This window comes from Macrobrachium rosenbergii, chromosome 45 (assembly GCF_040412425.1).
Source record: "Macrobrachium rosenbergii isolate ZJJX-2024 chromosome 45, ASM4041242v1, whole genome shotgun sequence".
Lineage (NCBI taxonomy): Eukaryota > Metazoa > Arthropoda > Malacostraca > Decapoda > Palaemonidae > Macrobrachium > Macrobrachium rosenbergii.
Genome location: NC_089785.1, coordinates 16,524,046 through 16,545,206, shown reverse-complemented (window position 1 = coordinate 16,545,206; position 21,161 = coordinate 16,524,046). Strand labels below are relative to the sequence as shown.

Genomic DNA, 21,161 nt, shown 5'->3' with positions numbered 1-21,161 from the left:
CTTGGCTTTTGGTAAAGCGAGACTGTTGAGAATGACAGGCGAACTGTTCAGTTGATTGCTTGCCTCGCTCCATCCCCCTACCCCCCATATCACAGATCACTCCATCATCCCGTATGCCATCTTAATTTCCTGGGAGCAGTGTTAATGACGAACAGTTATTTTAAAGATTCACCTCACCTACAAGCAAAACCTTAAAATGCTTATCTTTTATAAAACATTTTTTCCTCAGAATTACTTTTTCTTTCATTTCCCGAAATACGTAAACTCATGTTACACCTGTGTGTATATATATATACATATATATATTTATACATATATATATATATATAAATATATATATATATATATATATATATATATATATATATATATTATATATATATACTGTATATATGTACACATACATATGGGTATATAATGTAAATATGTATATATCTATATATATGTATATATACACAAATGTAATTATATTATATATATATATATATATATATATATATATATATATATATATATATATATATATATATATATATATATATATATATATATATACAGTATATACCAGGTGTTTCGAAGTTAGAGGCCCCCTCCACAGAACAAATGGAAAGTTATGAATTTTTCTGCTATAGCCTATCTCCAAGTACCTTATTTTAAGTTTTTATTAAGCTATTTTTCATTTGACATTTCTTGTATTTTCAGACTGTGTGACGGAGTTAGATACAGCCATGGCTAACAACTCGGAGGAAATCAGATGGATTGACTGAATCGGGAGTATAACCTTCAGAAAGGCCAGGGATGCTGGCGCATCCTTCATTTCACATTCCTGGATAGCTAAATACATTAAAAGAGATGAATCCTTTGTTAAAAGAAACTGGAACAAAAATCCATATGACTGTCATCGCAAAAAGAGTGAGAATCTTGGAAGGCCTGAAGTCCTTTCTCAGGAGTCAAAAGACATCACAGCTGAGGCAATGGGTAGACCAAGAAAGTCTTTACGTAAATTGGTGCTTGAACTAGACACAGAAAGGGAAAGAAGAGAAGTTATAGTGCTGTATATGGTGAGTTGAAAAAATCTGGTATCAAGCCATTTCATGTTATCAGCAAGCCCAGCATCACTCAGCAACAGAGAGAAGACCATGCATGGTTTTGTGGTTCATTTCTTAAAGATTGGGATGAAGCTGACTTTCTCCATGTTGCCGCATCAGATGAATTCTTCATTTACACAGTCAGGAAGCCAAATCATAAAAATGACATAATTAGGGCTGCAAAGTTGGATATCAGCGATGATGTGCGCTATCGCCAAGTTGTGAAATTTCCTGAATGTTTGGGAATTTTTCTCTGTTTCACAGCCAAACGGTTAATATGGATCATCAAAGAAAAAGGACAGTCATGGAATGGCGAATACTTCAGAGAAACTGTGCTTACTGGTGGAGTATTTCCTTTCCTCAAAGATCCTGAAAATATGTTATCTGTTAAAGAAGTCACATTTTTGCATGATAATGCACCATGTTTCAAGGCTCTTCAGACACAGGAGCTGCTTCGAAACAGTGGTATCGATTTCTTCTCATTCAAGTGAATTTCCAGGTAGCTCCCCTGACCTCAATGTGTGTGAAAACATTGGTTGAATCTTAAAGGCTCGTGTTGAAGTGTGCACAGTGAACTATGATGGTATACCAAGCCTCGACGACCTGCGAAGAGAGGTGACCAGAGTGCACAGGGAAATGGAGTTTGAGCCTTAGCTTTTTTGCGATTTGCTGAAATCATACCCCTCAAGAAAGCAGGCTGTGGTACAGGCAGACGGAGGCCACACAAAATATTAAATACTCAGAGAGAAACTTAAATAAATACCTGTTCTGAATTACTTTTGTTTTTGTCCATATCAATTTTGGTTTATGCTGTAGAGGGGGCCCTTAAATTTTGAAACACCCTGCATATATATATATATATATATATATATATATATATATATATATATATATATATATATATATATATATATATATATATATATATATAGTTATATTCTGAGGCCGATTGGAAGAATGAAACTGTATTTTTTGTCAACTGCCTTGAGGGCCAACACCTAGCTCTCAGAATATAAGCAATAAATGGAATGAGTAAACTGACTTACTTTGACATCTCATCTAAGTAAACAGAGAAGTGGAGGTTGCCTTTTAAATAACCAGTCAATAACTTTAAACTGAATTTATTTACAAACGAAGCAATCAGGAAATTAATATGAAAGGGCTGACTGAGCAGTAAGCAAGGCTATTAAAGTTTACAAGGGCAGGAGCAGACCACTCGAAGAGCCAGATAACAGGATTCTGGAAGAGAATTCCAGGTTAGCATTCAAATCAAATGACTTTCTCTCACATGAAATTACTTATGCACAATGGAGGAATTTATCAATTAGATTTGATTAGCACATGGTAACAGTATGGTGGGAATGCTCTAATTATTATCAATGAACCGATTTAATTTGATCTTGGGACAAGTCATGAGGGTCAAATGTGCATGCTAGGCTGTGGGAACAAGGGACTTTGTTTTAGGAGAATGAAAAGCTGGAAATACTGAAAATGGAGAGAAATTCACGAGAAGAAAAAGATAACTGGCAGTCAATTGCTATTTCAGACATATCTTATTGCATCTGTGCATGGAGCTCGCTTGCAAAAAGACGAATTTCGGCCGCAGAAGTCTCGAAACCTTGCCAGTGTGGATAGCAACAGGACCGCACTAACTATGTGTGGCTACGGTCCTGCTGTACAAGTGTGTGTCCAGGCAGGGCGCAATGTGTCTCCCATTCGGGTTCAAGCTTGGGGCACAAAGACATCGGTCGATCTGTAAGAGTAATTTCAGCCAGCAGAAAGGTCGAAGGGAAATAGGTCTTATGGCTAAGGCTACTAGGGTCAGTATAGCAGCCCAATTACAGTCCTAACTAACCCTTCTGTCCTTAACGGCTTTTATAACCCCAAAATCATACGATGCTGGGGCTAAGAGCTCGGCATAGTCCCCAAAAATCAGGCGATATCGGATAGGCCTACATAAGTTCACCTGCCCCCCTAGTGGAGTCTCCTCCTGCCACCATTAAATTTGATTTCCTAGCTAACGGGCTGAAGGGACGAATTTTTAAATACATTATATATATATATATATATATATATATATATATATATATATATATATATATATATATATATATATATATATATATATATACATACATATACATACACACACACACACACACAGACACGTGTGTGTGTGTGTGTGGAGGAAATGGCCATTATATAGCAGGAAGTGCTCTATTATGTGGTATGTTAGAAAATCAGAAAAATATCATTCTCGCCATTTTTCTTGTTATCAAAATCGCCAAATGGCCAGGGCATGGAGTCTGTAGCCTTACACCTATACTGTTCAGAAAAGGTGAATAATGCACTGAGTCCTGGGATTTTGAATGTGTGTGGTTGTGGGGCCACGTGTTAAGAGGTGACATGTTTAGGAAGAGAAAAGTGAATGAAATGCAACTTACGGGGATAAATGGGGAAGAACAGAGTATTCAGAGCTAGGAAGCAGAAAAAGTGATTGGATCTAAAGTAGAATATTAGGTGAAGTATTAGCTACTGCTGTGCGATTAACTCTGTGGAGTATGTGAACATTTTAGTCTAAGGAATTAATGGGTAATTTGGAGTGTGGCAAAGACGTGGTTGTGATAGGAACTGTTTAGTGTTCAGGAGTGGATGGCAATGAGAGTAAAAAGAGTTGTTTTGGGTCGAGTCTGAATTGGTATGTGGCCCGAATAGCAGATTTTGGCAGGGCATTATGTTAAGAGCTTGGAGAGCAAATGGAGGTGACTAGAATGAATTGTGTTGTTGTGATTACGGCGTACCCGGCATCCATGCTTTTCTACAAATACAGAAGTATGTTTGGAAAGATGAAATGATAAGTAAAAAGTGTTTTAGATTATGATTTCTGTGAATGCCATCTTGATTAAAGGAGTGTCTCAAGGTTCATCAGACCATTATTCGGATAATTCTAGGCTTTAAATGGATAGAAATGTAGACTGGACAGCAAGGAGTGCAAATGTCCATTCAAATGTAATTCTGTCAAGTGAGTTTGGCGAGAAGGAAATGAGAATAGCATGTAAGAGGAAGAATGTGAAAATGTGGCTTAGATTTGTCACAGATGTGGGATTAGTATAAGAGGCGTATGTAAAATTTACTGATAGAGTCAGAGAGTCAGCACGTTGTGTTTCTGCATGTGGGAGGGAAGGGAGAGAGAATAAAACCAGTAAGTAGTGGGATGAGGAAATAAAAAGTTTGACAGAATGATTAAAAGAGAAGTTATTTGTAGTGATTAATTGCATGACAGAGGAGATCATGTAGAGGCATACAAGAAGATAGATATGATGGTCAAGAAGGTGGGAGAGAAAAGAAAGACCATTAATAAAAACGGGGGCGGGGGTAAGGGAAATGTAGGGGATACTGTAGAAAGATGTTCTTTAGGGAATGTAACGTAGCGAGATTGATAAGGAAATGATTCTGAAATAAAACATGCAAATAGAAGAGGTCAGTAGAGATCGCACCTTAGTTTGCTGGTTGGGGTGTAGCCTAATGGGATTTAACTCACATGCATAATTTAATTTTACATGACTTCTTGTTAGATTTGCATAATGAGCTGTATGAACTGTATTTTTTGTAAGCTAGGTTTTGATTTACACCTTAGAAATAGGAACAGGTCTGAGAGAGAGAGAGAGAGAGAGAGAGAGAGAGAGAGAGAGAGAGAGAGAGAGAGAGAGAGACACGAGACGCCCGGGAGAGGAAGAACGCAAGGTCAGCGCTACCAAAACACTTGCAGTTTTTCCAGGGCAAGTGCCCCTCGCCCTAGGTATTAGGGGAGGATATCATATGTGTGCATACAAGTGCTTGCTTATTCGTTTGTATATTTCAAACGCAGAGAAACTCAGTAGTATACAATGAGGCATGTCAGTGCACAGTATTTTACGATAAAAGATATTCCATGAACTGGAGAAGCACCAATAATTCTTCTTGACTTCAATGTAGGTACAGAACTTAATCATTAATCAGTGGACTGAGTCAGATTATTGTAGATCAGAGCTTAATGCCTTTACTTGGCTATAACATGTCAGTTTTAACCTGATAGAGAGAGAGAGAGAGAGAGAGAGAGAGAGAGAGAGAGAGAGAGAGAGAGAGAGAGAGAGAGAGACCACTTCATAAACAAAACTTTCTTGAATTCACATACTTGTATCATACGTGTATTATCATGCCATAATGCATATGTATCTTTGTAACAATTTATTGTCATGTGTATTTTTTGTTTCTAAGGTACAAAACAAACATATCGTGCTGATACGAGGTTGAGTCTTGAACTCGTTCCAAATTGTCATGAGTAGCCTATTCAGGTTTTTTTTTTCATGAAGTCTAGTATAATTAGTATAATTATGGCAGACCCGACTTCAGCTCCCTCATCAAGTATAATTACACCCTACTATTTACTTGCTTTTCGTGGAGCATTGATCACAATAATTGTAATGAAATTTCGTATAAACTGTACTTTTTTATAGCTTCTGAATCATGGAGTGTCATTTGCATAGGTTTGACTTGTCTAAAGTGAACTCTGAGATTCTTTCAGCTTTCTACCGTCTGGTGTTTTGTGAAGCCCCAAGAGTGTCCTGTCAGTACTTTATGTTCCCTTCATATTTTGGTAGGAATGATAATTGCTCCAACGACACACGATAATGCTTCTCAATATTTTATCACCTTTCTCGGATATCCAAGAATGGGTGTGAACTACGAACCCACTTCTTCGGAATCTAATCGTTTGCTCTTCTTTTAGAAGTAGGGCGGCCAAAGCACTATTTGCGTATAGAAGATATTTTACTCCTGCTTACTTTTGCTCGCGAATTGCAGTATGATTTTCTCTTGTGTGTTGACCCTTAGATTCACATTATATATGTATTCCAATAATAAACGGGGAAAGAAACACTATCAAGTCTAATTTTTTACAAAAAAGCTTCTGTAAGAACATGACTGTCAAAAGAAATATGTAAAATGCACTGATTTTTAAGGAGGGTAGTTGACATGGGACCGGGGGCAAAAGGTGTAAAGTCACCCGCGCAGGTAAATGGGTATGTAAACACAGAACAGACCTCTCCCGCTTTTTTCCTACTTGTCATGTGAAATATTTGGTTCCAAACTGTCTGAGTGTCCGTTTGTACTGTCCCTCTACCACGTATATTGTAAATGTCTACCACTGTGTATCAGCCTTCTAAAAGATGACTAATATATGAAGACGAAACCAGTTAGGGCTTACTCCCAGTGTTTCACTCTCCCTAAGGTACTCCCGCATACACGCATCACATGTCAGTGGATTTCAAAGTGCACACAGACACACATGTATGTATATATATGTGTGTATGTATATCATATACATACACACTTATGTGATATCCAGAAAAATGTGAGAATTTGAGGGATAAATGTGTTTTCTTATGTAAACTGAAGTATTTACTGTTGTTTCTGATAATTTTTTTTTGTTTCTTAACGGGTTTTAAAGGGGTGTGATTTGTAGTTTTTTTTTTAACCGAGGAGGACGCCGGTCTGTAGAGTTATACAAATCTTTAATTGTCCAAGCTCAGTTTCTTTTTTATGTGTGTTGCGATACTTAGTTGAATTAGGTGCAAAATACCATAGAGTTTTATAGATATATGGGTTTTTTTGTTTGTTTTTTCTTCCTTGTTTCAAGATCTGGTAGCTTATAGGTTTCTTTCTTTTGTTTTTTTTTAGATGCTGAAGTTTCGCCTGCTCATGACTTTGGGGGTCGTGGCATGGGCTAATTCCGTAGTGAGGTTAGGCCCAGGTGTTATTATGGAAGAAGGCTATGGTACGTGGTTGTCGTCTAACACAGTATCTTTGAGTATAGAGTTTGAGGATATACGTTCGACAAGGACTGAGCTTGAAGCATCCCAGAATAAAGTTCAGTTGTTTAGGAATTTATTGGGCGAGATGAATACCGGACGAAATCTGTCTGATCAGTTACGGGGTAGGCTAACCGAACTTAATGCTACAGCTGTTAGGGTTCAGGATAGGATTAAGAGGACTTTAGCATGGCTTCCAAATTTAGGTTCTTCGATTTCTCAGGTCTCTTCTAGAAGGAGTAAGAGGGCTGCATTGTGTTCATTGGAACCATTATGGTCATAAGATCGATTGCTAGTATGTCAGTTGCTTATTTGGTGAGAATTGAAGAGGTTTCGGCAGAATTAGCTAGCCAAGGTAAAACTTTGATGACTTTACGAGATGATAATGAGAAATTACGAGAGGGTTTTGAGACATTAAGGACATCTTTAAATGGGTTATTAGTCACAGTTGATAGGATGGGGGGAGACTTAGATGTTACGATAGTTTTGTCTTCTTGCCAAACTACCTTGTTGAATATTGAGAAAGAAGTGGAATCCGAATTATCGGAAATTCAAGTACAGGTTAAGGCGGTGGTTGCCGCTTGTAAGGGACGAATTTTTGGAGATATTTTACCTCTCGGGCCTTAAGAATCGACTTTAATGAATGCAGCATATCTGTATGATTCTCAGGTAATTTTTACTGGGGAGAATTTGTTTCGTTATTATAGTATTTTAAAAGTGAGTGTGTCTGATAGTCGCTTGAAATCGTTTCGTAGTTATATCGTAAGACCTTTCCCTAGTGGTTTTAATGGTTCAGTAATAGTATGGGCCTTTTGGGGGACCACTTTCAATCCTTGGCTGTGGGACTTGCCGACTTTGTAGTAACACGTAAGCAATGAAATTTCCTCTTGATTGGGTAACACATATATACAGTATATATAGAAATAAAGATAAAATCCACGAAGGAAAGGGAAACACTGGAGTGCTGCGAGGCCTTTCGACTGTCTTATCGTCCTTTACATAGCAGACTGAAGAAATATAAAAGTAAGTTTACAAAGAAAACTCATATTAATGACAGATGGGGATTACAAAGGAAAAATATGTACCTGGAATCCAACACAATTGAAGAATTAGTAGAACTGCCAAAACAAGGTTGAATATTTAAGAGGTTATACAAAGGACTAGTATCAACTGCTCAGAAGCAGGGACAGGACAATTAAAACATTATACAAGGGGGTGACTGACCACCAAAAAATATTAGTACAACAAAATAATTATTATTTTTTTTTTAAACAATATCAATTTTTGCAAGATGAACATTTTTGCAAATAAAAAATTATATTAAACATACGAATACGTAGAAAATATATATAAGGTAACTAAATTGTAAGTCAGTGATTTTATCTTTTAGGTCATTCTTGAACATTCTTCCAATACAGGGGTCCAAATAATACGTGACAGGGCTAAGGTTAAAATTACAGTTGGAAGTAAGCTGGATCATAGCGGACTCCAAAAGATTTCTTGAAGAGAAATCTTTCGATCTGGCAATCACTGACCTTTCAGTCCAATTTATCCTGTGAGAGTTTTCACTTAAGTGAATGAATATAGCATTGGATGTTTGTCCAGTTTTGACTGAATACTTATGTTGCTTAATACGTGCATCTAAATCTTTGCCAGATTGGCCGATATAAAAAGAGGGGCAGTCCAAATCTGGAATTTTATCTATTATGTTGTTGTTTTCTTTAGTGCTATTTTTTATTAACATTCCTTTTAGTGTGTTATTATAGGAAAAAACGAGGTTGACGTTAAAAGATTTTAACAATGATTTTATGTTTTCAAAACAGAACAGAATCAATCATCTTACTTCTCTAAGATGTCTGTGGTAGCAAGGCTCATCTGTGGGTCAGCAAATTCCTACTCTTTTGTCGTCTTCTCTCACTAAACCCATCTTTACACAAAGGCCTACTGGAATTAAGCACTGGGAAACAAAACTAGACTTTATTTGCAAATTTAACGAAAGTGATTCAGCAAAAGCTATAAATGGAAAACATTACTAGAGGGAGATTTGATACACAAACATACCGGTTATCAATTCTAAACCAGCTGATACTAGTGGCTAACACCCTGGTCATCAAGTAAAGTAATAAGGTCATAATTATCCTAGATGACAACAACTGTCATATAATATGTAAAGAGTAAACATCACTTCCAAATATTCGTCCTCTCAGGACGAAACCAGAATTGCTGTTGAAAGAAACGTATCATATATTAAGACCTGAAATGGTGTTAAATGTCATTCCTATTCAAAACAGAAAAATGCACAGTAAAAATGGAACAGGAAAATGCATAAGGGAGACATTGGGGTTTCACTGCAGCCCTACTAGGTCTTTCCAAAAACAATGTCTGTAAAGAGGTAAGTGTTCATGAATAATGGTACTCACTTTCTATAGCAACAAATAATAGATTTTCCAGTGGCGAGTTTCCGACACTTCATCACTTACCAAAACAGACCCAGTCGCTTAAAGAAGTGCCCCTGCAAGAGTCTATCCCTCTATTCATATAACATTCTCGAGTGCAAAACACATACGCACTCACACAATCATCTCTTCCTGAAATGTGACGACCTCGGTTCAGTGTTTGGAGACCATGCTGTCTCTATGCACTTAAATCATGATCACAAGCTCTCTGTATCCAACTGTGCAAACCGTCAAGTCGACACAAATGCATCTGTAGGGGAAGTATACTGACAGGCCAGCACATAGTTTTCCACTGCTGTCCAAAGTCAACCAAGACTTATATATATATATTATATACATATATATATATATATATATATATATATGAAATCATATATATATATATATATATATATATATATATATATATATACATATATATATATATATATATATATATATATATATATATATTATATACATATATTATATATATATGTATATATATGAAATTATATATATATGTATATATATTATACGTATATATATATATATATATATATATATATATATATATATATATATATATATATATACACACACACACACACACACACACACATATATATATATATATATATATATATATATATATATATATATATGGGTGGGTGTGTGTGTGTGTGTCTGTGTGTGTGTGTAGAAGAATTGCAGTACATTTATAAACAAGAACGAGGGTAAAAGTGGACATCTTTATTAAATACCGACGTTCCAGTTTGGTACATCAAAACATTTTCAAGGTTTGTCCAATTGTAATAGACAAATATATATTGAAAAAAACACCTAATCTGTACATTATTTAGTTTATTTATCAGGTCAGCACTTTTCTTTATAATGGCACCCAGAGCTTGTACCTCCTGAATGATTAAGAATAGCCACCAGGTACTTTGCTAAATTGTAAGTTTCAGAATCAGCTGAACTAATAATAGGCATAGCGTGAAAATTTGTCTGGTGAATTTTCATTATTTCATTTAGGTTCTCATTTCCTTTTAGTAACTTTAAGTTTTCTGTTAGAATTACTCTTCACATGATCTGTAGGAATTTTATTTAGTAGACACTATGTATTTAAAAAAAAAAAAAAGTTCCTCGTTGGACGAGTCGGTAGATTTGTGGGCTAGCACTCGCTAGGCCCGAGTTCGAGTCTCCGACCGGCTAATGAAGAATTAGAGGAATTTATTTCTGGTGATAGAAATTCATTTCTTGCTATGATGTGGTTCGGATTCCACAATAAGCTGCGGGTCTCGTTGCTAAGCAACCAATTGGTTCTTAGCACGTAAAATAAGTCTAATCCTTCGGGCCAGCACTAGGAGAGCTGTTAATCAGCTCAGTGGTCTGGTAAAACTAAGCTATATTTAACTTATCATTTAAAAGATTAGTGATTTTTTCTATATTCTCCTTTTATTTAAAATTACCAGAGCACCAGATTTATTGGCTTTCGTCAAGTGTATATTTTGATGATTTTTCAATTCACTGAGGGCAACCATTAGTCCTTTATGGACATATGGCGTGTCTGGCTTTATATATTTCTATAAAAAAATCCCCTTGATTATGTTCACATCTACACTGGCAATGTCACTTCACTTTTCCAAATTGCCCAATCCTTTGGTAATGTCCACGGTGTTCATTGTACCAGATGACAAAGCGAAATTTAACCCGGAGCCTAAGGCATAAGTCATTTTTCTATCTGTGTGTTTGTTTGATAAGGTGACAAGACATTCATGACTGGCGTTGGTGGTCAACGGGCTTCTTTGGGTCAGCAGTTTCGGTTTTCCTAATGTATCTGTTTAGGATCCTGAAACACTTTAATTCTCATTTTCCCATAGAAGTATTCGTATAGGGGACCATTCCACTCTGGTGGTATTGAGGCTTCGAAATGTCTTCTTTTTCTCGAAAGTTCCTCAAATGAATTTTTATTTTCCGTTATCCTGATGCAGATGTGCTTGTGTAATATACATCGCTGAATTTCAGCGGAAGGTCGACCCTATTATATCAACAAAGGTTTAGTCATCACTGATCTTGGAACCACTCCTTCTTTCTGACATTTACGGAGAAACTGCAAGTGTTCTTGACTGTATGAGGTTGAGTGAGGGTATCTGAAAGACCCTTAATGATATATTCCAAGATAGGGAATAGAACACACGAAGATCGGGAGAGGTGCATGCTTTTTAATCACGCTTAAAGAACAGGCGTAGGTCTGACCGGTTTCAGCATTATTTCTAAGCCAATGACGAAGGTGGTGGAAGTTCATAATATGTATGCTAGGAGGACAGTACTAATAACTATACAGACGATTGAAAGCCAAAATCCACACTTGAAAGGTATATGTGATGGGATGGAACCGTACAATCATTTGTGCCTGAAATCAGGTACACTGTTTACAAATCTGATTATCCACTACAATAAAATCTTTAACATTTTACATATTTTTTCTTAAATTAGTAGAGCAAAATAAAACATACCTTAACTGACATTCACAACCTTATAAATGATTTCTTATATAAAGCTAGACGCAGTGTGTCTTTCCAGTGCATTGTTAATATAATCTATCATTTTCACCCCTTCCTAGTTGATTATATAATTGTTTCACTAACATTTACGAAAATTCCACTGTTCACCTGTAAGTGTCTTACACATTTTACACATTCTTTATGGTGGTCTATCCTCTTTTTCCAAAGTTGTTCCAGTTGACCAGTATTAAAATTACCGCACGACTTCATGGAATTTTATATACACATCCTTCAGTATTGTCAGGAGATTTCTTTGTAAGTACATTTCAATGTTTAATTGTTCTTAAATACTACATTAGCTCCAAAATTCTTAAGTAGAGGGTGGAGGATATCTTTGAACTTATTATATAGTAGGAGGAGAGGATGGCCTAGAAAGCTGTGGTTAGATGGGCAGAGGTGGTGGAAGGTATGGGCTTTAACATTCAGTAGGCTGAAGTGTGAGGAAAACAGAGCTGAATGGTGCAGTGTGTGTGTAGGAGAAGTCAGTACAAAACTGGTCAGAATTTATACCAAGGGGCCCAGTAATGATGTAAGTTTACATTTTCACAACAAGATCCTTATATGGTCAGCCTTTGAGGAATCCGATTAATTTTAGGCCACCTCTGTTGAGCAAAATGGCTTTATATTTATGTTGTAAGGGTTGTTACCTCCTTGTTTATTTTGTATTTCTTTATTGGAACAATCAGAATGAAAGTTTACCGATAGATTTCTGGTGAACGATGTTTCACCTATGTTTTCAGGAGAAGAAAGAGGTGGAGGGGAGGTTACAAACGACAGTCGGGTATCTGACTTCTTGAGTCAGTAGCGGCAGTCAGTAGTGGCAGTTAGCATGTTGGTACAAGTGCAGTCCAGAGTTGGGGAAACTGGTCTTGGACAATGGGACCATTATGAAGAGGGGCATGAGAACCTACCACTGGTGTTATGGGAGTCGGGACTTGCAGGGTTAGTTCACAACATGTTTAGCTTTGTCTGGGGGAGCAGTTTTGTCTGTGTCATTGTGTAAAACACAGTCTTCAGCTGCAGTTTCGTCTGTGTTCCCTTGGGTTACACTTCGTCTCTGTAGTGTGAGCAGCTTTGGCTGTGTAAATATGTTTTCATTAGGTGATGTTTATTTTTGGTGGTTTCTCATTTGTTTCCCCCTCGACTTGAGACAACCCTGACATGGTGAGTGGGCTCTTGAAACCCCAGAATTTGTTCCCAGGTTTGATTCCAAGAGCCCCATATCATTACATATTTCTTTGGGGTAATTTTTGGGGAATTGTTCACTTTTGTTAAAATTTATTGGACGTGAGATAAATAGGAAAAGGTATCATAGCTGGGACTGGGCTTATATCTGAAGGGAACTGTGGTAAAATCATCAACTACCTGGCAATGTTTGGACTTGAGAGATGTCAGATTTATAGCTCAAGGGTGGACCTATTCTGCAAGGATGGACCATGGATTCCAGGGGTGGTCTGGTTCTGGGGATGGGACACTCAGTATTCTGTCCAGTTTGCCTATAATAAGATAAGGGTGGGGATGATTGTCTTCTTGTAATACTCTGAATCCCAACAAGTGGGTTTGGCTTACATTTGGACCATTCTGATTGTGTTGTGCCATCTCCTGTGGGGTGGGCTAGCGGGCAGACATTTTGGAGTTGGCTCCGACTGGTGCCATTGGTGGAAGAATAAACCCCATGAAAAGCTGATGATATCTTTTTAAGGTTTTCAGGTATACTTAATTTTTTCGTACTCGATTTTTATGAGTAGTAGCAATAAAAAATCGAGTATCCCTTGACCCTCTGATGATAGTTTTGGCTCAGATGACCACCACTGCAACCTCCTCTGACAACCTGTGTTTGGAAAAGGCTAGGAAACCACCTAGGGTAATTACACTGGAACCCTATGTTCCAGCACAGAGCAAAGGGAAAGTGACCAGAATTGTATGTGAAATAGGACCAGGAATATATGAAACCTCGTATAATAAGTATGACCTTTAATATGGAAGACTGTAATTGTTACATTTTTAACGTGTGCCGAGACATTGTTAAGTGTTGTGGCCGAGAGCCTAAGATATCATCTGAAAGCCAAGGAAAACTGACAGTAGAATCAGCCCCAGCAAAAGAAAAAAAATTAAAAGCATTATCATAACTTGGAGTTAAAGTAGACTGCTCGGTACATGCTTTTTAGAATCATTCCAAGGGAATGATATTTGCACCCCAATTGATGACGTACTCAGAACAGAAACTTGTAGAAGAATTAAAAGATCAAGATGTGGTTGAATGGATGAAGAAGATGATCAATGGAACCTGAGTTCCACTGCCAAATTTGATTATTACATTCAATTCAACCAGCTAACCTAATGTAATAAAAGCAGTATGGTTATGTTTTAAGGTTAAGCAATGTATCCCAAGACCAAGAAGATGCTTTTATTGTCAAGAATATGGTCATATGTTAGGGTCTTGTAGGCAGAATCTTCAAGGCAAGCTTGCCACATGTGTTAAGTGTAGTGAACCTCAGCATGGTGTGTTATAAAGAAGCAGTGTATACATTGCACAGAAAACCACCCATCTTCTTCACAAAATTGTGATGTGTACATCATGGAAAAGGAGATATGAATCTCAAGGGGTAACTGAACACATCACTTTACTGAGGCTAAACAGAAAATTTTAAGCCAATATGTTAGACCTGGGATATGCTTTTCGAGTGTTGCTGCAAACCGTAGAAGAAATGTAAATGCTACTAGAAGTGCTTCCTTTGGTAAAACAAAGGGAAGATTAATGGCAACATGTACTTCTGCCTCTTTAGAGGATGTGCCAGTAATTTCTTGCACTTCTGCCTCTTTAGAGGGTGTGCCAGTAATTTCTTGCACTTCTGCCTCTTCAGAGGCTGTGCCAGTTGTTTGTGACGTTCCTGCCTCTTTAGAGGCAGTGCCAGATATGCCTGGCACTTCTGCCTCTCTGAAGGTTGCGCTAGTGATACCTAGTGTGTCCACCTCTTTGGAAGCTTTATTATCTGTATCTGGTTCTTGTGTCTCATTGGAGCCTGCACTGGCCGTGACTGGTGCTCCTGGTGCTTCAGAGGATGCACAAATTGTATGTGACATTTCCACTTCTCCTCAGGCAGTGCCTGCTTTGTCTGGTGCTCCTGAGCTTGATATTCCCATGACAAAGATGGCATCAAAGATGCCCAACACTCATAATACTGGGGAGGCTGTGCCATCTGCAGCAGGTTTCTCCTCTATGGAAATGTCAGTCATCAACCTTAAAACAGAAGGCAGCCATAAGCAATCAGTCTCCTGGAAAAAAACAGGAGCAAGGTAGTAAAGTTGAATCACTGAAAAGGGGCTTCAGTTTAAGGGTCTCAAAATCTAAATTTAAATTCATTCATATTCTCCAGTGGAACTGTCATTGATAAAGAGCGAAATGGGAAAAACTAAGGCTGCTCATGTCAGAAGTGTCTCATGTATGTATAGCTTTGCAGGAGACTATGATCGATAATGTGTGTCTGAGCCCACGAGAGTATACAGCCTATCATTCCCTGTATAACATAAATATAGGAAGCTTTTGGGGTGTAACTTTATATATTCGTAATGACATCCCAAAAAAACCTATTAGCATCCAGTCTACAAGGCAAGTGATAGGTATGCAGATTCGTTTGCAAAGAAAATATACAGTATGCTCTCTCTAACTACCACCAAGTAAAGTCTTCCATGCTGATGAATTTAAATCCCTTATCCAACAGCTGTCACGTCCCTTTGTTATTCTGGGAGATATGAATATAGAAGCCCTCTTTGGGGTGATATTATTACCAGTCAAAGAGGAAATTGTCTGTTCCATTATAGAGTGTGAAAATGTGGGAATCCTCAACACAGGGGAGTCTGCACATTTTCATGTTCAAACAGGCACATATGCATATACAATATGTGTACGTATGTATGTATGTATGTATGTATAGTATATATGTATTTACAGATATGATTATATATATATATATATATATATATATATATATATATATATATATACTTTCATATATTTCTTATATGAAACTCCTTTTAAACTTATTTATCTTTCTTTTTAGTTTCCTATTTAATTTTACTACGGCGTCAGTAACCTAAGTGTTGTGACGCCATTTTTAATTACCACAAATCAGTATCATTTGTTTTGTTTATCTCCCCTGTTTGCCACAGTGAGTGTCTGGAGTGTCCTGCAGCATTTGCTGCAAAGGGGGTTTTGTACTCAAGGTTTTTCCATTGGTAATGTTATATACTCAAGAGGCTGATGATTTTGTGGTTTTGTGGCGGCATGATTTTTGATAAACCATATCGGTAAATTACGTGATAACGCTAGTGTTTTGATGATTTTTATGATTTCTGTTTGTGGTCCCTTTTGTTACTGTGCTTGAAGTATTCATGGTGGTTAAGGTATTTAGTAATAGTAAGATGTTTATTGTGATGCCTGTTATTAAAGGCGTTTTCAGGCTGGTATTTAAGTAACAGTGATGGTTAAGATTCATGGTTTCCATGGAAATGTGTGCAATGAACTCATTATTATCATTTTATGTAATATGTTTCCTGTGTTTGGGATCTGAGGTACCAGTAAGAATTATTCAACGTATTACAATGTTTAGAATTTGTGCAAAGTATTTGTGAATTGTTTAATGCATTGAGGTCCCTGAGTGTCATTGCTCTGAAGAAGTGTGTGTGGGTTATGATGTGCTCAGTAATGTTTTCCACTAACGATTGTTGTGGTGTGATTATATTTGACTTTTGCTTGACATTTGCTTATCTGATGATTATCAGATTTCATTTACACTGATAGATATTTTGTGTATTAGTAAATGTAAGAAGCTACTGGCTGGTTTTGTTAAGAGATAACATAGTTTGTTTTATACATTTTGTTAAAATAGTTTTTTTTAAGGAATACTTGTTTCGTGTTATTTCACCCCAACCTCTTTTGTGTGATTCATTTACTGTCAGATTTTCTTAGTCCCAATTTCTTTTCTTTATATATATATATATATATATATATATATATATATATATATATATATATATATAAAATAGTGCGTGTGTGTTTGTATGTGTATATTATATATATGTATATATCCATACACAGATATATAGATATACATATATATAAATGGATTTATGTATGTATGTGTGTGTGTTTGTATGTATTATTATATATATGTATATATACATATATATATATATATATATATATATATATATATATATATATATATATATATATATATATATATATATATATAAATGGATTAATGTATGTGTGTGTATCTGTGTACATATGATCCAGCATAACTCGGAAATGCACTGAACAATTTCAACCAAACTTGGCATACATATGACTTACTAGCTAGAAAAGAGTCCTGTGGGGGTAAAACATCACTAGCACCAAAGGACACCAAAGGGGGTGGGGGTGGGAAGGGCTTCCATGAAACGGGGCTAGTTCTGCCTGTAGACTTAATAACTAAATAAACTCACGAATTTATCATGCCTCATTTCGGTATGCATATGACTTACTACCTGGCAAAGAATACTGTAGGGGAGTATGACATCACTGTCACCAAAGGGGTTGGGGGTGGGAAGGGGTGACATATAAATAGCCGAAAACAACAGGTATTAGTTTTTAACCCATAGTTTTCGAGGTCACTGAGATGAATGGTGATACTCCCAGTGCTCTTTAAGTCCAAGTTCAGCCCCGATAGCAAGTGGGGGTGAGAAGGGGTGAAATATGAAATGTCAGAAACGCTGGGCAATGTAACTGAAGCAACTATCTTAACAGGAAACGGAAAGAGTGAGAGAGAGAGACAGAGAGAGTGTGTGTTAGAGAGAGGAATTGAGAAAGAGAGAGTAGAGGGGGTATTAGGGAGGAGAAAGAGGGGAAAGAGAGGAAGTGAGAGAGAGCGAGTAGAGGGGGTGTTAAGAAGAAGAAAGAGGGAAAGAGTGAGAGAGAGAGAGAGAGAGAGAGAGAGAAAGAAAGTTTATCGGTTGTCAGCCAGAGTTTTCCAGGCAGTGCCAGGTTGGTCAGCTGAGATGAAAAGTAACACTCCCAATGCCCTTTAAGTCCAAGTTCAGCCCCAGTAGGACTTGGGGGCGGGGTGTGTTGAGGAGAGGTGAAATGTCAGATATGTTGGGCAGTGTAATTGAAGCAACTATCTTAATAGGAAAGGAGGAGAGAGAGTAGAGGGGCTATTAGGGAGGAGAAAGAGGGAAAGAGTGAGGGAGAGTTGGTGAGAGAGAGAGAGTAGAGGGGATGTTAGTGAGGAGAGAGAGAGAGAGAGAGAGAGAGAGAGAGAGAGGGTGTTAGGGAGGAGAAAGAGACAGACAGACAGAGAGACAGACATTCAGTTTTCTTGGGCATTGCAGGGTTGGTTAGCTAGTATTTGTATGTACTGTATATGTGTATATATATATATATATATATATATATATATATATATATATATATATATATATGTGTGTGTGTGTGTGTATATGTATATGTATATATACTGTATATATAAATATATATATATATATATATATATATATATATATATATATATATATATATATATATATATATATATATTAATTTGCTGGCAAGGAAGGTTTTCAATTTCATATTCTTCAATAGCAAATGGAAAGAGTACCGCCTGTTGAAAACAGTTGATAAACATTTATGTATTTGTAGCGTCGGCAGTCAGATAAGATATGCAATATGGATGTCTGGCAATACAGAAACTGTACTAAATTAAGAGATGAGAGGTTCCTGTTGTTAAATGAAATATTAGTTTATAAAAAATAGGGTAAATTGCATTCTCCTTAGACTGAAAAAAACTTTGAGAACAATACGTCCCAATCTTTTCATACGATAAAGTTTATCTGTGTGATAAGTTCTTCCAAAATTGTATACCTTTTATCACTTAGATATCTGATTACTACGCAACTTGCTATCAACTTACCTGTGGTAGAAACGGCTCGTATGACCCAGGAATCAGCTTCGTATGAAACCCTAAATAACCAAAATGTATTCATGAAATACATTCGTCAGTGTTTTAACCTTGACTTCGTCCTATATATTTGAGAAGTAAACTGCACTCATGTTGCTATCTGCGTCGTTATCAAGACCATAAGGTTAATGCTGTTTCAAGTTCTTCGGTAACCTCTATCTTTTTGGTTTCCTGATGCCTTTTTTTGGAGCAGTTTCCCACAAAAATCCATGAGAAATCCCATGTAACTCTTGTTATAACTTTCACATTAGACAAACTTTAAAAAGCACTGCAAAAGAAATAAGAAAACCATAAGCTACGTGCAAGATATGCACAGGTGAACAGTAGAATTTTTGTACTTGTTAGAGAGAACAATTGGGCAGGGGCAAAAAAGATAGCTTATTCTAATAATGCACTGGAAAGAAATATCACCGAATCTAGTTTTATAAAAGAAAGTAATAGTCATGACATGCACATTAGTCAAGGCAGGTATAAACGTGACCTCATAACTTCAAAAGAAATTTGTTAAATTTGTTTAAATTAAGAGGGATGTAGTAGATTTTATAAGAAAAAGGATGATCATATTTGTAAACATAGAACCGACACTAGCACTAATGAGTTTTGTCACCTTTGATACCTGTCAGGTGAGGATTTGTAGTTTCCAGCGGTTTTGTATGTTAACCCGTACTGTCCCCAACCTTGTATATTGTGATTTTTAGCAGTAATTATCAGCCCTTCTTCAGTGACTTGGAAGTAAAGTGGAAACTGGTCAGGACCTATACCCAGTATTTTATTTTTTCACCTGTGGTGATGAGTGAAAGAATCATTTGATGATGAGATTATCATTATGTATGTATATATATTATTTGTATATGTGTGTACTTGTGTACATATATACATGTATGTATGTATGCATGTATATATGTATATAATATACAGTGTATATATATATATATATATATATATATATATATATATATATATATATATATATATTTTTATTTACTGGAATACTGTTCTCCGGTGTGGATGTCTGCTTCTGCCAGAGGTGTATCTCTTTTAGATAGAGTGGTCTGCGGTGGTAGGTTTCTTTTTCCGTTTCCTAATGTTAGCAGTTGTGACTTGGACCATCGACGGGTGGTCTCTTGTTTGTCACTTTTTCATACGTTGTATTTCAACAGAGATCTTTCACATTCATAATTGATCCCTGACCCCTTCTTCTTGCCGAGGGCAGCCAGATTCTCTGAACAGCAGCACCAATATGCAGTAAATGTGCCTCGCTGTCGAACTTCTCAGTTCCAGAGGTCCTTTATCCCTCACACCGTTGGACTGCCGAGCAGCCTCCCAGAGGATGTCGTGCAATTGGCAATTTAAACTTCAGAAGTTCAAGCGAACGTGCAATGCATTGCCACCTTAATGTTGTTCTTGTTTTTTTTTTTTTTTATAAATTTTTATGTTTATTTATTTATTTTTTTTTTCTTTTTAAATAAGTGGTACCTTCTTTATTTCTATTTACCTCCTCTTCTTCCTAATGAACACCATATTCTTTGGAAGCTTGAAATTCAAGTCAGTGACCCGTGTGGGCTTGTTCCATATGAATAGGTTTCGTCTTCTGATTCATAACAATAATAACGTTGCTAAAATCTCCAGGAAATGTACAGATTAAAATATATACGTATTATAACAAGTTTGGTACATGATCTCGTTATTTTGCTCCGCATGTTACTGCCATTTCCTCTAAGGAAAAAGTAATAGACATTTTTTCACATCTCGATGACTCAAGCCCAACAGTTAAGGTATTGGTGAACAAAGTTCTCCACAAAGGAAAGTGAAAATAATAAAATCAACTTTTAAAAGCTGGCCTTAGATTCCCTTCTATTCTGCCTTAAGTCGTCTGTGACCATTTGTTCGGTTTGCAATAACCTGGTATCGCAGCGACAAAGGCCTTTAACCTTGGAGCAAAAATTGATGGAGAATAGTGGATAGAAATGTCACTCACAAAACTCTCCAGCATATTGTTGAGTATATCATGATAAATCTACTCATTCGTTAAGAGCTGTTAATCAGCTCAGTGGTCTGGTTAAGTAAGGTATACTTAGCTTATTTATACACACGTTTAAGTAAGTGAGCATATTGTTTCACGAAGATCTGATTCTTCTGGAATATAAAAGAACCACTTGATTCAGAATCAAATGACCCTCATTCACGGGGACCAGCGGTTATCACACTTCAGCAAGAGTTGGCC

The 21,161-nt window shown here is 36.7% G+C and overlaps 1 protein-coding gene across 1 annotated transcript in view; it reads left to right on the top strand.

Moving 5' to 3' along the window:
- LOC136829717 (uncharacterized) overlaps positions 1–21,161 on the top strand; it is a 210,221-nt gene that overhangs the window by 177,227 nt on the left and 11,833 nt on the right. The gene's annotated exons all lie outside the window — the stretch shown is intronic.